Here is a 21,734-nt window from a genome sequence, read left to right on the forward strand (position 1 = left end):
AAAACCAAGGTCCAGAAAATTTGAGTCAAATGAGTCAAATATGATCAAATAAAAAATTACAGAATTAAAATAAAGACAAATTTTCTCCTTTTTTATAACAATATATTGTGATACTTCTAAATGATCTGATTCAACATTTTCATTCAAAATGCATAACTAAAGATTATAGAAGTGATTTTTCTATATAGATGGGTAGTTAGTAGAAGAAATAGGCAGGGCAAAAGGCCAGGTTGCTTGACTTATTGAGCAATGTTCTTCAGATTCTATTACAAATTTCAAAGAACAAAGAAATTATACAAAGAACTGGGATTAAGTTATAAACTCTGTACAATAAGGGGGTAAACAAAAATTTGCATTTGAGAACAATTAAATTAGATAGGGCAGCACTCCAAAGGACAAAACAAAACAAACAAACAAAACAACATAGAATTAACATTTATGAAAAGCTGTGTAATGAAGTGGATAGAGTGAGTGCTGGCCTTAAAGAGAGGATGAACAGCATTGGAGGTTTACTTCAAATACATATTGGTAATGTGCCCTTAGAACAGTAAATTAATCTCTCAGTGTCCCAGGTTCAGGATTGTAAAGAATTTATAGGTCTGGTCAGAAAAAATTTAAACTTCTTATTACTAAGAATATTGTCTTAGATCAATTCTTATTATATTTTTATTTTAAATATATTTTAATAGAGCCTGAAATCTTGTGGCTTTGATTTTTCATTAGCCATGATGGAAAAAAAAGACATCCTTATTACCTTGAACTGTAAATTACATAGAATTACTATGCTATCACTTACTGTCAATGGTACTAAACTGTGGATATTGATGCAAGGAAGAAAATTCTAGATGGAAAGTCAACCAATTTAAGTGAATACAAATATAGCCCATGTTTATTTACATATGTGTGATTGATTTTATATGTCAATATAATAAGGGGAAAAAAGGGGAAAAATACATGTGATCATTTAAAAAATTATATTCTTATGAAAATGTTTTATTCCATAAATTAAAATTTAAATTAAAAAAAAACCTTGATAAACTTTCATCATTTCTTAAATAACTAGGGGAAAATGAATGAGTATATGGTTTTTTCTTGCTTCTGGAATCCATTTACATATATAGTACCCATAATCATATCACTCAGATACTTTAAAGACAGTATTCAATTTCAGAAATGGATTTTGATGCTAAATTCTGTTTTGTGAGGTTTTTGTTGCTATTTTAAAATTATATTTAATGGGATTAGAAAAATATTCTTTTCTAATAAACAATACTTGTGTCCAATTTCTATGCCTAAGTAATAATTGTACAGTTTGTAAACTGTACTAATAAAAACAGTGTAATTTTACCTACTAAAGAAAAATTACTTTTAAGACTCCTAGAACTAGTTTTTTTTTGACATAATGTTGACCATTTAGAAAATGACCAACACTTAAATGGATAGAGAAAAATGAAACTAAGTACTTAAAAATGTTTTGTTTAATATTTTTATTTAATTTTTTTTTACTGGCTATCCATGTATGTTCACTTTTTAAAATATACATTTCTTTGTGAATCATATTTGGAGAGAAAAATCAAAACAAAGGGGGAAAATCATGAGAGTGAAAAAAAAAACAGAAAAAAGAAGTGAATATAACATGTGTTGATCTCCATTTTTTTTTTTTTTTCTGGATGCAGATGGCTTCATCTATCCAAAGTTTGTTGAAATGGCCTTTGATCACTGAAACATTGAGAACAAACAAGTCTTTCACAATTGATCACTTTACATTCTTACTGTTATTATGTACAATATATTCCTGGTTCTACTTGTTTTGCTCAACATCAGTTCATGTAAATCTTTTCAGACCTTTATAAAATCAGCTTGTTTATTATTTTTTATAAAACAATAATATTCTGTTAACTTCATATATCACAACTTATTCTACCATTCCCAAATTGATAAGTATCTGCTTATTTTCCAATTCTTTGCTAACACAAAAAGAGTAGTTATAAATATTTTTGTACATGGGTATTCTTTCCCCTCCTTTATGCTTTCTTTGGGTTATAAATCCAGTAGTAGCATTTCTCGACCAAACAGTGTGTGGGATGCAAAGATCCTAATTCAAATTGACTGTTCAAAGGCATGATACAAACAGAAAAGTTGCTTTATTTCAATTCTTATGAGAAGTGGGCATTCCCTTCAACAGAAAGTCTGGAGCAGGGAAAGCCAATTTTACAGAAGTAATGAGCATAGTTATATAGTCAAGATTTAAGGAAACTCTATTTGCCCACCCATCTCCTGTTAAGCCTCTTAAAATCACTGGCCAACTCAATCTCCATTTTTTATTTGTCTTTGAAATACAGGTGGGCTTTTTATGGTGCCAAGGTCTTGGTTAAGCAATAAATGTTTCAAAAATGTTATTGAGAAAAAGTAGGCTGTTTTGCTTTAAAGGTAAATAATCAATTAAGCAAGAGGGGTTAAAGGTTTCTAAATTACTGAGCTAGTAACTAAGGGAATTTGGTCTATTTCAGGCTTTTCTCAATCAATCAGATAGGGATGGCCAGGTTGGAAACTTCTTGGATATATCCAGGCCATTAAACAATTAATCAGGTTTTTCTCTAAGCAGTTGAGTAAACGTCAAGGGGTTTTTTCTTAAATATTTTCTGCTGGAAGAGCAAGTCTTTGCTCTTCTTCTAGAGGTAATGATTAAATAGTCTTGGAGCTGAGTTATTATTCAAGGTTATTATTCTGAGAAGTCCTCAGTTTCCTATTTTACTCAAGGATATGTACAGTTTTATAGGCCTTGGAGCAGAGTTCCAAATTGCTCTCCAGAATGGTTGGATCATTTCACAATTCTACAACAAAACATTAGTGTCCCAGTTTTCCCACATATACTCCAATATTTATCATGATCATTTCATGTCATTTTAGCCAATCTTACAGGTATGAGATGTTACCTCAGAGTTGTTTTAATTTGCATTTCTCTAATCAATAATGATTTAGAACATTTTTTCATATGATTATAGATTATTGTAATTTCATTATCTGAAAATTGTCTGTTTATACTGTTTATTCCATTTGCCAATTGGGTAATGCCTTGTATTCCTATAACTTTGACACAATTCTTTATGTATTTTAGAAATGATAACTTAATCAGAAACACTGGCTGTATTTTCTCCAGTTTTGTATTTCCCTTTTAATCTTGTTTGTATTGGTTTTGTTTCTACAAAACCTTTTTAATTCAATATAATCAAAGTTTTCCATTTCACATTTCATCATGTTCTCTAATTCTTCTGGGGTCATAAATTACTCCCTTCTCCAAAGATCTGATAGATAAATTATTCCTTGCTCTCCTAACTTCTTTATGGTATTATTCTTTATGCCCAAATCATGTATCCATTTTGACCTTATTTAGGTATGAGGTGTGAAGTGTAGGTCTATGTTGAGTTTCTGACATATTGTTTTCCAGTTTTCTCAGTTATTTTTGTGAAACATTGAGTTCTTATCCCAGAAGCTAAATTCTAAATTTTAAATTCCATTCTAAATTAGATCTAACCTATTCCATTATTCGATCTAACCTATTCCATTTATCTATCACTCTATTTCTTAGCCTGTACTACATGGTTTTGATGATTGCTGCTTTATAATAGAGTTTTGTTTGTATTTTTTTTTTCATTAATTCCCTTATATTCTTGAACTTTTGTTCTTCCAGATGAATTTTGTTATTATGTTTTCTAATTCTCTAAAATAACTTTTTTGGCAGTTTGATCAGTATGGCACTGAGCATGTAGACCAGTTTAGTCAGAATTGTCCTTTTTATTATATTATCTCAGCCTATCCATGAGTAATTGATCATTTTCAAATTGTTTAGTTTTGACTCTATTTGTATGAGAAGTGTTTTGTAATTATGTTTATATAGTTCTCAGGTTTGTCTTGGCAGGTATTTTATTTTGTCTACAGTAATTTTAAATGGAATTTGTCTTTCTATCTATTGCTGATTATTGGATTTGTTGCCATACAGTTGGGCAAAATAGCTTGTAATTATTGCTTTAATTCCATTTTCATTGGTGGAAAGTTCACTCTTTTCATGTTTAATGCTAGTGATTTTTTGTTATTTTTTTTTTCTTTCCTTTTTCAAATCAACCAAAGGCTTATCTATTTTGTTGGTTTTTTTCATAAAACTATTAGTTTTATTTATTAGTTCAATAATTTTCTTACTTTCAATTTTAATTATCTCTCCTTTGAGTTTCAGAATTTCTACTATGGTATTTAATTGGGGCTTTTTAATATGTTCTTTTTCTAGCTTTTTTAGTTGCATGTCCAATGTGTTGATCTCCCTTTTCTCTATTTTATTCACATAACTATTTAGAGATATAAAATTTCCCCAAGAACTGCTTTGGATGCATCCCATAGGTTTTGATATATTGTCTCATTATTATCATTCTCTTGGATGAAATTATCAATGGTTTCTGTGACTTGTTTGACCAACTCATTTGTTCTTTTTTTTTTTTTTTTTTTTTTTTAACTTTTTTCTCTGAGGCAATTGAGGTTCAGTGACTTGCCCAGAGTCACACAGCTAGGAAATGTTAAGTGTTTGAGGCCAGATATGAACTCAGATCTTCCTAACTTCAAGGGTTGCTGCTTTATCCATTGTACCAACTAGCTGGCCCTGACCACTCATTCTTTAGAATTAGATTATTTAATTTCCAATTGATTTTAATCTATCCCTGATCCTTTATTGAATATAATTTTTATTTCACTGTGTCCTGAAAAGGAAGCATTTATTATTTCTGCCTTTCTGTCTTTGAAGATGAGGTTTTTATATCCTAATACATGGTTAACTTTTATGTAGGTGCCATGTACTGCTGAGAAAAAGGCATATTCTTTTTTTTTTTTTTTTGTCCCTATTCAATTGTCTCCAGATATCTATCATATTTAGGTTTTCTAATATTCTATTAACCTCCCTAGTTTCCTTCTTATTTATATTGTGGTTAGATTCTGAGAGGGGAAGGTTGAGGTCCCCCAGTAATATAGTATTGCTGTCCATTTCTTCTTGTAACTGACTTAAAATCTTCTCCAGGAATTTGGTTGCTCCATCATTGCTTCATAATAAATTGTGCTTGAACCTTTTAACTTTAGTCTGTATATATCGCTTTTTTTTTTCAAATGTGTTTCTTGCAAACAATATATTATAGGATTTGCATTTTTAAACCACTCTTCTATTCACTTCCATTTTATGGGAGAGTTCATACATTCACTTTCATAGTTATGATTATCAGTTCTGTATTTCTCTCCATTTTATTTTCTCCCCAGTATATACTTCAGTTCTATCTACTGTTTCCCTCCTTAGTAGTATTTTTTTTTTTTTAAACACATCTTACCTACATGTGTCCTATCTTCTATGACCCCTATTCCCTTCTCTTACCTCTTTCTCCGTATTTCTGCCCTCTCTTCTATCCACAACCTCCCTTTTCTTTCTCCTTTCTCTCCCTTTATAAGGTACCTTTATAAGGTAAGATATGTTTCTGTACCCAACTAAATGATTAAATTATTCCCTCTTTGAGCCAAAACTGATGAGATCAAGCTTCAGACAATGCCCATCCCCCTTCTTTCTCTCCCTCTTTAATGATTTTTTTTTTTTTTTTTTTTTTTACTAATTGTATCCCATTCTTAGAATTTGCTGCTCCCTCACCTCTGCTTCCTGAGGATTCCCTAGCTTCTTTAAAATCCAGTTCTTCCTTCTGCAGGAAAGGTTACCTAGTCTTTCATTTTAGTATTTCCTTATGAGATAACTCCTTTCTTATCCTGTCTATACTTTCTTTGTATATCATGTTTCTCTACCCCCACCCTTACACCATGTGAACTCTTAGAGTATAGGGATTGTCTTTTGTCCTTTATTTCTCAACCATAGGCACGGGGCATGGCACATAGGAAATACTTAATATGTTTGTTGACTGGCTAAAAAACATTAGGTGTGTCTTGCAGAGTCTATACAAATTTGAAATATATGGCCACATTTAAAAATATTTAAAAATCACTATTAATAGCCTTCTTAACTTGTTGCTACTATAGTTTTAAGACAGCAAAACAATATGCAGATTTCTTTCTCAACTGCTATAAATTATTATTTTACCTATTGTGGAACCATGAGTACCTTTCCTAACTAATCAAGATGTCTGAATATCCTCCATAGCACAATGTTTTATTTCTAAAGCTTCCAAGTGGCATTTTATCTTGTCACTTTTTGACAGTAATTGAAATGGCTTCACTCAGGCATTCTAAACCTTCCTTTTGTTTTTCTCTGCACAAATCCTATCTTGTGAAAAGGGTGGTTAATGAGGTCATCTTGCAAGAGAATGTGAGTCTAACTCTAAAGAGGAATGAAGTAGGTAGTCTTGAAGATGACACAATTTGAAGAGTACTGTCATGAAAGCAGTTATAGTCCTGTGAAATTTTTCATTCTCTTTCAAGTTTGAATTTTGTACCTTTGAACTCTGTGTTTTAAAGTTTTTGCTAAAGCATTTTTTTAGATATGGTTGTTAAAGAAACAAGTAATGTATTAATCAAATGGAAGACAAGGATGTTTAGAGAGTTCTTCTTAAATATAAAGCTTTTAGGCAATCTGGATCAAGGGCACTTAACTTTGGGCCCAAGATCTAGTTTGCATTTTTTATTATATATTTGGTACCTATATTTCAGTTTAATTGCTTTTTTTGTAATTTTTTTTTATTTTATGCATTAAAAATATTATTGAGAAGGGATCCACAGGGTTTACCAAATTGCCAAAGGAGTTCATGATAAGGTAAACAAAAAAAGTTAAACCCCTCAGAACTTGACAGAAAATTTTGTCAGCAGGATTTCTAGACCAGCAATTCTCAAAATTTTTTTTTTTTCCTTAGGAATTTTTTACACTACTAAAATTTATTAAGGCCCCACAAAAGAGTTCTTGCTTATGTTGGCTTATGCCATCTGAAATGAAAATGTCAGTATTACTACAGGAATATTTTTTGACATGTCAGAACCTCTGAAAGGGTCTTGAGGTCTTAGAGGTATACTTTCATATATTCTTTTAGACCAACCTCTCTACAGCTGAGTTTTGAAGGTAGACTTCATCATTTAGGCCTGTAAGATTGGATTATGAAATTAATTGTTCTAGAAATAGTTAAATTGAAAGAAAAAAATCTATTGTTTTATTATATGTTTTCTGTAAAGGCTTTCTATCTTGATTTTGCATTGTTATTAAATAATTAAATTTTAGATGTTTTAATAACATCTCATGTTGTTCTTATATTGTTTTGATATTATAATTCACCCTTATAAAACCAGGGATTATATGATTTTGATGACTACTATTGTAATTCAGAAAAACAGGTAGCAAAACATCTTTATCACCCTCTAGTGATACATAAATAAAAGAGGTAGTTACTTGTAATTTCATTATTGAAGATATTCCCTCAACAAATACAGATCCCACAGCTTTTTACCCTATTATTTGTATCCACCTCTGCCCATAAATTATTTAATCAGTTCTCTGGAAGTTTTTCTCTTAAAGTATATCAGGAGGCATTAGTGTATTATTTTGGCAATATATTATTCTGCCTCTTACTTTCACAGTATAGACTTCTTGCTTCTATAGAATATTGAGAGAATATATTTGTTATATAGAATAGCAGAATATTGAGAGAATATATTTGTTAATTTAAGAGCATTCAAAATACAACACAATTTCTTAAATGTGATTCAGCCTCTCTGCATCCTATTCAGTTTTTGACCTAGCTCACTATCCATTTTCAGTATTCATTGAGAATAATATTGATGGAATAAATAGGTTGTATGTGATAAATTAGCAATGTGTTACCATCTAAAAAAAGCATTTGGGGAATCTCAGTATAAACAGGAATCCTACCTTTTGGACTTTATTATATATTCCATCAATAATATTTCTTGTAGTCCTTGGGAGTATATAAAAATTGATCTCTGCTCTCTCTTTTATTTCCTTCATGAAAGACAACATCTGAGCCATCCTTCAATTTACTCACTATTTATTTATGTCTTCTGATTCTTTTAGAGTGAGAATACCATAAGTATGAATCATTTGCTCTGGTGATCTTCTCAGTTGTTTGTTGAACCTGTTAAGTTAGAGTTAATAATTTATACCATACCTTACAAGATTTTTGCAAACAAAAAAAATACTGGAACTGTAAACTATTGTTACAATTCATACTTTTATAATAGAAAGGTGGTTATATAGGATTAATGAACCATATTTATTTTTTGCTATTTTATGGATTACTTTGTCTTTCCACAAATATGCAGGATAAGCCTCAATCAATCGATATGCTTTGTTAGCAGTATGTACTAGAAATCTTTCTAGTTTATAGAATCTTCCAAAATTTTGTTATTCTGACATAGCATTTGTAAAGCCACGATCATTTTCATTCTTTGGTGAGGCTAAATTCATAACTCAGGGTTAACAAGGTTAACTCCAGATAATTTCTCTTGCTTGGCAAATCATGCTATTCATATTCTTAATCCTAAAATTTTAATTTTTAATAATTTGATAGACAAAGCAGAAAAGCTTGAAAGAAATGAGTACAAGAGTAGATTACCTGAGTGAAACTTGGGAAATTGAGGTGAATGCAAGGAAATTGCCTGATGGGAAACTGGTATCAAATGGGCCTGGGGTAGCTAATGGTGCATACTGCATCTATAATTATTATTGTTGGGTTTCTTCCTGATATTATTACTGCTATTTTATAGTTTTGACTCGGGTCAACTCATAAATTTAATATTAATTTTGACTCCTAATTTCTAGTAACACTTTCCCTAGAGAGAGATACCCTTTCATTTTCACTTACTACAACACTTAATCAAAACACTTTTATTAAGAACCTACTATATGCTAAGCACTATGCTAAAGGCAGGACATATAATGAAAGGCAAAAGAAAATCTTTGTTCTCAAAGACTTCGCATTTAATGGGATGGGGTTGGGGGATATAGAAGCAGCTATATACCAGCAATATTTATGCAGCATAAATTGGAGGCAATAAAGAGAGATGAATTATTAGCATTAAGGAGAATCAGAAAAGACTTTGTCTATAAAATATAATTTTATCTGGCACTTGAAGAAAGTCAGAGAAGCCATGAAGAAAACACTAGGAGCAAAAGTAAGTCAGCAACAGCCATTGAGAATGCTAAGATTTTGGAGATATAGCATTTGGTGTGAAGAATAGTGAGGAAATAGGATCATGAATCTGAGAGTTTTTTTGAGGGGGGGGGAGTGAACCGGGAGAAACTAAGAGGAAAAAGTGTAAGACTGCAAAATAAGTGTGCAACCAGGTTGTGATGTACTGCCCTATGTGCTTTTACCACAACCCTTCTCCTGGGCCCGAATAAATGGGCAGTGGCCCCACAAACAGTTGTACCAAGAAACCTATTGGAAAATACTCAGTGATCTGTGATGATACTTAGAAAGTTTATATTTATTTTCTCTCCCTTCCACTTTTTAATTTAAAAGAGGAAAAAAAAAAAAGCCTTGTGAAAATATAGTCAAACAAAACAAATTCCTTAATAGGATAATTTTAAAAATGGATGTCTCATTGTGAATATTAAACCTGCCAACTTTTTGTTTTTAGGTGGTGGGAAACATTCTTAGTTCCCTGTGATTATATTTGACCATTGATTAAGCAGTGTTTTTAGGTCTTTCAGAATTGTTTCTTTTAACAGTTTGTAAATTGTATAAATTATTCTTTTGGTTTTTCTCACTTTACTCTGCATAATTTGATGATAGCATACTCAAATTTCACTGAATCCAGCCTTTTGTCCATTTACAAAAAATTTTCCTAGTGTACTTCTAATCAGTAGTACAATTTCACATGAGCATATCTATTTTTCTCCTGGCAACTTGTTGGAGACCACTTAAAGGTATGATAGTGAAAATAGATTTTATGTAGATGTGAAAATGTTTTCAAAATTATTTTATAGGCTACTATAGAGTGGGTGATTCAATAAAAAGAAATAAATCATATAGTCAATAAAAATTAATAGATATTTTAATAAATCTAGGCATTAATCTTTGGGAAGTGATCAAACCTTTATTATTATCAAAACAAAAATTCCATTCTGAAGAAATGTTCTCAGAAAGATTCATCTTGGTGGGGTTAAGTCAGGCCTTAAACACTGACTACCTATGTAACATCTAGGCAAGCACTTAGCCCTGCTTGCCTCAGTTCCTCATCTGTAAAATAAATTGAAAAAACTGACAGATTTCCAGCATTTTTACCAAGAAACTTCAAATGGAGTAATGAAGAGAATGGAAGTGGAGAGACAGAGACAGGGTGAGAAAGAGAGAGGGAGAAAGGGAGGGGGGGTGGTGAGAGAGAGAGAGAGAGAGAGAGAAATTAAAATAAGTTAAAATGACTAACAATATAATCAAAGTATTTCAGAATCAAAATAGAAGGGCTGATTTTCAATGAAAAATTAAATTCTCATGAGAAAAAGATACTGATAGAGGTTGGGTAACAATTTGGCTAATATAGGTCAGTAAGAGAGTCAGCAAGTATTTATTAAATACTGGCAATCACTATGTGCCAGGAATACAAAGAAAAGCAGAACAAACAAAGAAAACAAAGAAAAAAACAATCCTAGAATCTCAAGGAAAAATCATGTTTGTAGGCTGCCAGTTGGTTATTCATAGAGTATTGTATAATATGACAGCAGGATAATGTAAACTCAAATGAGTATAAATCATTAGCTCCAGGGACTCAGGGGACTTGGCACAATCTCTCTACCAGGAAGTGTTCTTTTAGAGCCTCATTACACTTGCCAGTGATTCATAGATGTTAGGCTTGACTGAGAAGGGTGGAAGGGTCTAGAAAGCCAGTATGTTATATTTCAACCATGCAAATGAGCATATTTCCCCAGGCCTAAAAGGCAGCAATTGTAAAAGAAATAGATTAATCTCTGCCTCTTCTTGTTGCATTTTTTGGTTAGTTTGTCATAGTAATCTGTGCTTATAAAAAGAGCTCTGAGTACTCCTTTAGACTATTCCCTCTAAGGGAGCCGAAACCATTTCTGAGGATTCAGGAGAAATCTCTTTGAGGAAGCAGTACCCTTAGGGTAAGAGATGGGAAGTAAAAGTAGATTCAATGTTACAATCTACATGATTTAGACACATTCTTTTGGTCAAGGACAAATCAGGTAGAACAGTCATTCACTCTGGAGAAATTTCTCCATTGCAAAAGACAGCTCTTCTAGACTAATGCCCATTCCCTCCTTTCCCCCCCATTTTGCTTTACTTTTCTTTCCTACTTTCTTTTGCTGTAGGCTTAATTTCTTGCTTTTAGATTAGTGTGTCAGTCAACTAGCATTTCTAGTGAAATTTAGGATCATAGATCCAGAGGTAGAAGGATCTCAAGTGTCATTTTGACTAAACTACTCATTTTGCAGGTAAAGAATTTGAAGCTTAGGGAGGTTGTGACTTTACATAGGTAGGAAATGTCTGAGATAGGATTTGAATCAAAGTGTGCCTCAATAGCAATATATGTGTGTGTGTGTAAGTATGCCAGAAAATGGCAATGGTTGGTAATGTTGTAGATGACCCCAGATTGATCTACAGAGATGTAGTTCTTGCTAAATAAATTTATAAGTAGAGGGAGTTTATAAAGATTAATAGATTATATTGGGAAGGTTAGTGAAGGTAATTGTTAAATCAAAAATTTGTCAAGAGAATTTCCTGGAAATCTCTACAGTAAATTATTTAAATCCATTTGTACTTCAGAATCATGTGCCCATAATTTCAGATAATGTGATAATTGTATTCAAAATAGAATGAATATAAGGTTGAAAGCATTCCTTTTGATGTGAGATGGAATTACAAGAAAAGATATACACAGAGGACACAAATTTACCTTTATGTAATATTACAGTAGCATATAATATAAAGGGGGCAGTTTTATAGTTAAGATTATTTAGATTCAAATCTTATATTTGAAAAATACTGGTTCTATTCTTATGGACAAGTCATTAACTTCCCAGGATCCCAAACAATTTATTTAAAGAAACAACAAATTCAGTTTTTTTTTCCAGTTAGTAGGACTTTCTTTTCTTTCCTTTGTATCTGGACCCCAAGGGGGAGGAGAGGAAAGAAAGGAAAAAAAAATTGGAAAATCCTTATAAAAATATGCATAGAAAAGCCAAATAAATTTCCACTTTAACCATGTTTAAATATATGTCTTCTTCTGAATATTGAATCAATTTTTCAGGAGGTAGGTAACATTCTTCACCATCAATAATGAAATCATGAATCGCCATTGAATCAATCAAAGTTCTTAAATCTTTTTAGGTGTTTTTGCTCTTTTGTTTTTGTTTTTTGGCCTGCAGTGTTCTTATATAAATTGGGCTGGTTCTGCTCACTTTACTCTATATCAGTTCACAAAAATTTTCTTAAGTTTTTCTGAAACCATGCTTTTCATTGTTTCATTTGCACATTGTTATTCTATTAAATTTATCAAAGAAACTAGCTATAAAAATTTTTACCAGGTTGACTGTTTTCCTTTTAATCCTTATTACATTGCTTTTGTTTCTGCAAAAACTTGAAAAACTTTTGTGAAGTCAAAATTATAAATATCTTCACCCATCTTCTCTAATCTTGTTTGGTCAGTAATTCTCTCACTATTCATACATCTAAAAGGTAATTTCTTCTTTGTTCTTTAATTTGCTCTTTTATAACTGTGTTTTTTGTTCATTTGGAGCTTACATTTGTATATGGTGTATCAATTAAAATCTAATTTCTGCTGCACTGCTTTCTCTTTTTCCCCATACCGTTGATGTAAAAGTAAAAAAAACCTCAGCATTAGAATTTTTGGAATTACTGAACACTAAGCTATTATATTTGTTCACTTTAATAAAAAAAGTGAATTTTAAGCAATATATATGGAGAGTTCGTACTTTTAACAACTTGAGCCATTTAGAACATAGTGAAGAACAGCAAAGTTTAAAAAAAAATCTCTGGGATCAGAATTCTAACTTGTATTTCTTATACCCCAAGGCAAAAGCAATTAGTAATCATAGCTGAAGGTTAACAAATACAATTTGTTAAGTCTTTTGTAAATCTCTCATTTTATCCTCATAATAACTCTAGGAGTAATGTGCTTTTATTATCCTCCTTTTACAGTTGAGTAAATTGTACAATCATACAACCGATAAGTATCTAAAGCTGTATTTGAACTCAACTTTGGTTCCAGGTCTTGTTCTTTATCTACTTAATCAGAGCATATGGAACAGAGGATAGTCTGAGGATTCAGGGACAAGAATAGTAGGCACAGGTACCCTGGGAAAAAAGACTTTTTTTTTTTTTCTCTCAGAGTCAGGCCACTGAGTTTGCTGGGAGTGGGTTGCTATGGTGATTAGATTCTAGAAGTTAATAGAAGAGCCAGTGATAGGAAAATTAGCAGAGTTCAAAGATTTTACTTACCTGGGTACTTGGGTTTTTGTTCACTTCTAATTAGCTGTACACTTGCCCTGAAGTCTAGTAATAGCAATATCCAGTTAGACATAACAAGTCAAGAGTGCTAAATAACAAGTGATAGAGAAACAAGAGCCCCCAGCAAAAATGAGGGGAAGGAAATAGAAAAAAAAGTAATCTCCTCTGTCTTCATTTTACTTATCATTAAAATGAAAGATTTGGGCAAGATAATTCCTAAAATCTCTCCTCTCTGGACAATCTTGTAAGTTCTCTTAAACTGTTATATTGCAAAGGGAGGTGAAAATTATTAAAACATTATGATGAGACAGAATCTGGGTAAATGTTGAAAATTTAACTTCCTGTAATTTAGCTGACTATAAGAACTTAGTTCAGCTGACTATAAGAATTCAGAGAAGTATATTCAAGAAAAGTATTTGGGAGATTTTTCTGAAATTTATTTTATCTAATCTCAATTGGGTCCTTACTTATGAACAAAAATTCTTTTATTCTTCCCTGATAGATTCAATCATATTCTCCACAGTAGCTTCTCTCTCTTTAAATATGCTGCTCCAGCTCCCATTTTCTCATTCTCAATAGGGAAACTACTTTTGTTCTTTTTTGAGAAAGTAAAAGTAATGAGTCACAAGATCTCTTTTCACCCACACAATATCTTGAAACTCTTTAACTTCCCAATTTCTCACCTTTCATGCTTCAGTCGCTGATGATTATATGGGATTTGTCTTTTGCAAGGCTAATTCTGCTTCTGTGCTTTTGATTCCATACTCTTTCTGTTTCTCTCAGGTATCTGGTCCATCAGTAAATTCAGTAATACATTTTAAAGAATTTAACAACAAGGATTAAAATTATATATTTGCACTTAAAATGGTGAAAATATTATATAGAACATAATTTTATGTGGAACTTTTACTAACCCAATAATGATGGATAAATAAAATGTTATTTTAGTACAATTTAGAGAATAATTTTTAGAAACAAGTAGGTAAGTCTATTCAATTGTTACCTACTTGCCCAATTTTTTTAGATATCACAAGCAAATAAGCCTTATTTAATAAGATTATACATATAGTACTGATCAGATTCTCTTTTGGAGTAACTTTTCTGTTTCCTTCAGGGATCCAGATTTAACTTAACCTTATTCCAGCTGAAATATTTGAAGAAGGAAAATATAAAATCTCTGGGAATACTATTTGAAATTAAAGTGAAAAATCTCTTTAACTTCATCACAAGAGATTCCAAGTCCACATTCCTTTAGATATTATCTTTTTTTGCAGAAATTGCTGCTTGGATTAAGCATTGAAAACATAGGCTTATGTGTAAATTTGAATGACAAATTTGCCCAGTGTTGATCCACTGGAACACTTTGGCACATCTGTAGGTCATTTAAAGACTGCAAACATCACTCTTTTTATTACTGTGACATCTAAATTGTTGCAAACCTTTTTGAAAGGTCCAGTGAAATAAATACTGTCATTGATGACATCTCTGTAAGTGATAAATCTTTGAACACTCTTGGGAAAAAGGAGAGTTTCTATCATACCCTTTAAATTGTCATCCTCTTAAAATCTCTTAGGCAGGCCAAAGTTTATACTATTCTGTTCTGTTATGTATGTTTACCTGTTTATGGTAATTTCCAGATAAACTTTGGTATTTCCTTCAAGTTTTCTTTTTATACTTGTATTTTTGTTTATTTTTTATATTTATGTATTTTTACATTTTGACTTTCTATCTTGTTATTTTAAAGTAGAGAAAGATAATGCAGTTTAATGGATAGAAATTTGGCTTTAGAGACTTTAGGTGGGTGCTACAGGAGATAAAGGAGGTCAGAAAGATGTGTTAACTAGTTGTATAACCCTATGCAAGTCACTTAACATTGATTGAGAAAGAAAAAGAAAGAAAGAAAGAAAGAGAGAGAGGGAGGGAGGGAGGAAGGGAGGAAGAGAGGGATGAAGGGAAGAAGGAAGGAAGGAATGAAGGAAGGAAGGAAAGAAGGAATGAAGGAAGGAAGGAAGGAAGAAAGGAAGGAAGGAAGGACAAGAAAAGGAAAAGAAAAATAAAAGCTGACCTCAGAGGAAAGAAAAGTTCAAATGCAAGTTCAAATGCTACCTCTTATACACACTGGCCTTATAACTGCACAAAGAACTTAATATTCAAGTGTTCTAGACAACTTTCTAAGATATCTCTTCATCTGAAAGTTCCCTCCATATAGCATTGTAGTCACACATCTAATCACACTCTATTTGTGTGAATGCCACAGAAATGAATGCCACATTGTATTAATTGAAACATAACTGTTTTGAGGTTGTACTAAATGCTCAGGTTATTATATTTATATCATAGCTGAGTCAATTCCTGTAATTGACATTTTCATCTTAGCTCCAAGTGCTAAAGGGCAGAATGACCTAGGTCCAAAGTATCACTTCTCTCTGCTTTAGGATTTTCTCTTCTCATATCCCACCAGTTATTTAGAAAAAAAAAAATGCTCCTGCCAAATCTCACTTCTTTTTACTTCTTCCCTGCTGAAGGAAGCAGAGAGCTGAGGTATCACTCTATTATCAACCTTAGACTCATACCTTCCTTTCTTGGCCCTGAGCCTTCTTGCCTCTTCTGACCTGTCTTCTCCACCCCATTACTTTTTATAAGGACAAGGTTATTAAGGTAACGTGAACATATACTTACCAACTACAAATAGACGTAGGAAGATTAGACTTTGCTACTTATCTGCTAGAGTCCTCCAGCCCTTTGAATGTTGTGTTTTATTATGGAACTAGATCCTCAGAACCACTTGACATTGCCATCTATCTTGTTATGCTCTTGGGAATAATGATTTATCATTTGCCTAACAAAATTACCCAAAAGACTGGTAGACCTTGTCATTTGAACCCTTATATATATGTTGTCACTCTCAATTAAAACATGACATGTTTGAGAAGCAGAGAAGGTCATTCATTCATTCATTCACTCTGCTTTCATTGAGTTTGATGTGCTGATATTTATTTCTAAATATCCTCTATTGAAAATAGTCATTTTATTTATCTTACAAATTCCTCATTTTAATAAACCTCATTAAATAACCTCACTAAGTATGCACTACTTTGAAGTTTAAAAGTGAAGAATAGTTTGATATTAGGAAGTGCTAGTAGCATTCTTTGGGCTAACCATACCTCAAACTTTAGAATGTGATTTTTATGAATGGCTTAAGTTTCTTTCATAATATGACCAAAAGAGAGGGAAAAATTCAGCACACATTCTAAGTTAAAATCATTACATAAATTATAGATTTTATTAGTAATTTTTAAAAGCTACCAAGTCTTTTTCTGTTTTATTTTGAAGTAATGAATCACTTCAGATTATTGTAATAAAATCATATAGTGGGTACAAATCAGGTAAGCTCAGTGGCAGCTTCAGGTTATCAATATTGATTGGACTTGCTAAAGCATCATAGCTAACACAGTTCAGCCAGGAAAGTTAATCTTGGGAAGAGAATATAGCTTGTTTGATTAGATCCCTAAGTAATTTTTAAATAAAATGAATTATATAAATATTTGGTTGCTATGGAGTACATTTTGAAATCATGACTTTTTCATGTTAAAAACCATAACTGTTTCATGTAATTTGCAATAACGAAAGAAACATCACTTTAATTTATGTGAATATATGTATATACATATAAATATGTATAACAGAAATGACACTTTTAAATTCTAATCCAATATATATATGACAAATTTCCTTTATGAAATACCTGAGAAATATTCATTATCTTTGCTTGAAGATTTTCACTAAGGAGGAATCCTCTATCTAAAGAAGCAACATATTTCATTTTTGAACTCCTTTAATAATTAGAAAAATTTCCCTCCTCATACAAAGTCATTGTTTGTGTGTTTCTTATTTCCTCTCTTACAACAAGTAGGAAAAGCCCAATACTTTTTTTCCACACATGAATTCTTCAAATACCTTACTCAAAAACTGCTATCTGTTTTCTCTAAACCTTCTCTCCAAGTTTAATACTCCTAGTACTTTTGGCCAATTTCCACATGACTTGTTCTTAAACTTTCTTACCATATTGTTAGTTATCTTCTGGATACAATCTCATTTATTTGTTCTTCCTAAAATGGTTCCCAGAACTGAATATGGCCCCATGAATTTGAAATAGAAAGAGCAGACAAGGACAAAGATTATATTAGTTTTTTGCTTGTTTGGTTTATTTTGTTACCACATTAACTGTTGATCTTGTAGCTCATTAAAACCTTTAATTATTATTTATATGGCTAGACCTTCATCCTTTCTCTTCTCCCCAAATCCCAAGCCTCTCCCCTTCTTCTATGCTGTAAGATTTTTTTAAAAACTTGTTTTGAACACTGAATTTTTCTATATTAAATTTCATTCCATTCGTTTTTGTTCATTACTTTAACCTGGAAAAATATTTTTTTCTGCATCTAGTGTTTGTCATGTAAAAATTTAGACATGCCTTCTAGTTTCATGACCGATACAAATTTGGCAAGCATGCCTTTTAGATCTTCATCCTATACATTCACAAAACTGCTAAAAACAAACCAACAAAACAAAAGAAAACAGAAATGAGACAAAGGATATATTCGTTGGATGCTATATAAGAGATTGTCCTTTAAGTTAATTGATTGTTACTGATCTATCATTTAATATTTCTGAAAAATATGTTTTTAATAACAATTAACCTTGTTCACATACAAAGGAGATATTAAAGAGTCACCTTAGCTCCAACCCAAAATAACTATTTTTTTGGCCTTCTCCACTTTCTTGCTTGGTCTCTTTTGTGACCAATGTTCATAGTTAAAGGTAAATAATTACCTTTAGGTATAGGTATACAATAAAGATTTTCCCTTCTTTGGAAAATCCTGTCTAATGGAGACTGAATTCATGATCTTAGTGTTCTTACCGTCAAGATTTAACCACATGAGCTATCTAGTGATTTGTAAAAAGAAATGTTACTCTATTTGTTTCTTAAGGAAAGAGAATAGCTTAAAGGCATTTTAAATTTTTTTGGTTGTTTTGTCCACTAATGTGTTAGTCTAGGTTTCTTCTAGAAGCAGACAGAACTTTGGTTGCCACAATTCTGTTGATGTTTTTACTGACTTATTTAAAAAACCACATACCACAAAGATGTATATTTAAATGATGGTTTTCACTTTCTATGTGAAAAACCAGTCAATGTTGGTCAGTCTTTTATCTATATATTTATTAGTTAATATTATAATTCTTGGACTTAGAAAAAATTAAATTCAAATTTTGCTTCTCTTAAGACATGAGTTGCTGATCTACACTATTGAATAGTATTTGTGTTTTTTATTTTGTTTTGCTTTGTTTTTACAATTATACCTTTTTAAAATTTCCTTTTAATTATGATTTTATTTTTAAGGAGTGGAGGTGATAACTAACTGTTTAGCAAAATCAACAGATTTCTTTTCCACATTTGACAAGATGACAATATCTTTAATATTCTGTGTCCACAGTCCCCCATTTCTGCATTGCAAAGATATAGATTAGTTTATTTATCTCTTCCTGGGAAAAAAATTGGTCATTATAATCACACAGAATTAAATTTTGTATTATTATTCATTCCATTGCCATTGTTTGAATCATAATATATAGCTTACTTGTTTCTGCTCATTTTATATCATTTTTTATTTAATCGGCTCATGTTTTTCTCAATTCTTCATATTAATTCTTATAAGTACAGTAATATTCTATTACATTAATGTACTGCAGTCTCTTGAGTAGTTTCTCAATAGATGGACATCTGCTTTGTTTCCAATTGTTTGCAATCAATGAAATACTACAAAAATATTTTTGAATATAGGAGAACACTATGTCTGCTTTCTTTGGGGTATATGCTTAACAATAAGATCTCTGAGTGAAAGGGTACGAATAGCTTTTTTAAAATGTCTGAATTGTTCACAGCTCCACCAATAGAGCATTAGCTTGCATGTCTGGTGACTAGAATTTCTGTATCAGAGATTTTTTAATTTAATGAAATCATGTCTGGTTGGAGGTTTAGGGGAGACAGCTTTTGGCAGTGCATAGATGAAAAATTCTACAAAGTAGAAAATGTTTTCCTGGGTCAAAAACATATTTGAACTTATTTATCTGAGAAAATTGGTAACCACATCCTTTTTAAAATTTTAAAAGCAGTTTAATAAGTTTTTTCCCCTATGCTATCAAGAACATGAACATCCTCATAATTGAAATGATCATGTGCAGTCTGACCCTAATTGAGGAAGTTTTACATTAGTTTCTTACCATGCAATCGTAGAAGCAATTATGGACACTTGTCCTAGGGCTTCCATAGCACAGGTGTCCCTGCCTGATTGTCATTTGGTAATTACAGCAGTACTCCCAACTACTCTTGAACATCAGTTAATCTATACAACATACTTCATGTAAGTGAAGTCTTCTTGGAAGTACAAGTAAATACTTAATTATTTAGTTTACTGCCACATATGAGGTTTCCTGTTTTAAAGCAGAGGATGTGCAAAGCTTAAAAATATAGAAAAAGAATACTATCTTGTCAAGGAAGCTCAGGACTGGTGTAAAAATCTAATGGGCAATTAAAACATTGCAACTAGCAGCAGGGCTCTCCTGAAATATGGGAGATTCCTTAAATAATAGTGAGATGTAGGCTTTGCCAACTTTGGGAATTTTGTTTTTTCAAGTCTTTGAAGTCTGACTTTGCAGAACAGATTGTAAATCTCTGGCCCATTACACACCTGCAGAGATTTTGGTGTTTTATTTCTCTTGGGTGAAACTGCACAAGCCCAAACCATGTTAATCACTGTCAGAACCAGTTGTATAAAATGCCAAAACGCAGTCAACCAAGTGTTTTATAATAAATATGACAATGCAGTCAGAGTGTTGTTTTGTTAGGCTTTTTATTTTGGGTAATTTTTCATGTACATTCTTCAAGATAAAATAGTCCTAATATTTGCCAGCATTCTTTTGTAAATAGGGAAAAAGTCAAGAAACTGTGTATACTAAGAGTCTGGATAGTATTTGATAAATTCATCAAGATACTAGCAATTAAGTTTGTCTACTAAGGGATTTGTATTAAGTATGTATCAAATAAAATTATAAAAATCATGTATAGGTATTTGCACATTTTTGGGAAGTCTCAGTACCATACCATTATTATTTTATGAGAAAGTTTCCTCTTTTTGGAAACTGGTTTAGCTGTCTAATAGACATGTATATGTACATATATGGGTGTACACATATACACACATGCATGTATAGACACATACATGTATATGTGTGTGCATTCACATAATAGGGACATGGTAAACAGTTATCTTTCCACATTGGTAGAATTTTCTCCTATTCTGAAAAGAACATTTAGTAAATTAGTATTAAATATAATTTATTTAACAATAGTTTGCTATGATTAATATGTAATTCATTTCGCTTTTAATTTTTATGTACAACTATGGATTTTAATGAATTTTATAAATTTACATTTTAGTATTTACAAAATAATGGATTTTTAAAGGTAGTAAAAATGTGTCTGTGGCAAATAGAGGACAGGTTTAAATAAACTGTCCTAGATTCAAAAAGGATGAATGCTTTTGATAAGGGAGTTTTTAATATGCAACTCTTCCAATATAAACTATTTTCCATGTCCCTGGAATCTTGTTCATTCCTTCTAGAATTTGAGCACATAACCAAAGCTAAGATTGCCTTTAGCACTAAAATTATGAACAGTACAACCATTTCAAATGTGATAACTCTCACAAATAGCTCACACCATTTTGTTTATCTCTTTTCCTTATATTTGTCATATTCCAATTTATTATTATAATGATTTTTATACATGTTCTATCATACCTAATGAATTATAATATCCTTGAAGGCATGATTTGAGTCCTATTTCATTTTTATATTTCCAGCAGCTAGCACATAGCTTTATATATAGATGTTGAATAAATACCTACTGAATCATATTTTATTCAAAAATATTTTTGTATATCTGCTATGAACTTGGCATTGGATTTGACATTGAGGACTATATAAAAATATAAAATATAAAGTATAAAGGACGTATACTAAGATAATTAGTAACACTTGGATAAGTAAGATATATATATAAATATACATATGGATATATATATAAAGATACACACACATAATTATGCCTACGTATTTCTAGTGTATGTATATATAGTCATCTGTATTATTATAGTATCATATATATGCATACAAACTATGTATCTATAAATACATATGATATAAACTATGTAT

The 21,734-nt window shown here is 31.3% G+C and overlaps 1 protein-coding gene and 1 long non-coding RNA gene across 3 annotated transcripts in view; one reads left to right on the forward strand and one right to left on the reverse strand.

Annotated features, from left to right (window-relative positions):
* The window catches only part of CADM2 (cell adhesion molecule 2), a 1,468,479-nt gene that overhangs the window by 519,804 nt on the left and 926,941 nt on the right, over positions 1 to 21,734 (forward strand). The gene's annotated exons all lie outside the window — the stretch shown is intronic.
* LOC127553561 (uncharacterized) lies at positions 1,363 to 13,643 on the reverse strand. Its single transcript, XR_007951773.1, has 3 exons — positions 13,455 to 13,643; positions 7,886 to 8,108; positions 1,363 to 1,719 (listed from the first exon to the last, which is right to left on the reverse strand). It is a non-coding gene; the product is annotated as an uncharacterized LOC127553561 (long non-coding RNA).

This window comes from Antechinus flavipes, chromosome 3 (genome assembly GCF_016432865.1).
Source record: "Antechinus flavipes isolate AdamAnt ecotype Samford, QLD, Australia chromosome 3, AdamAnt_v2, whole genome shotgun sequence".
NCBI lineage: Eukaryota > Metazoa > Chordata > Mammalia > Dasyuromorphia > Dasyuridae > Antechinus > Antechinus flavipes.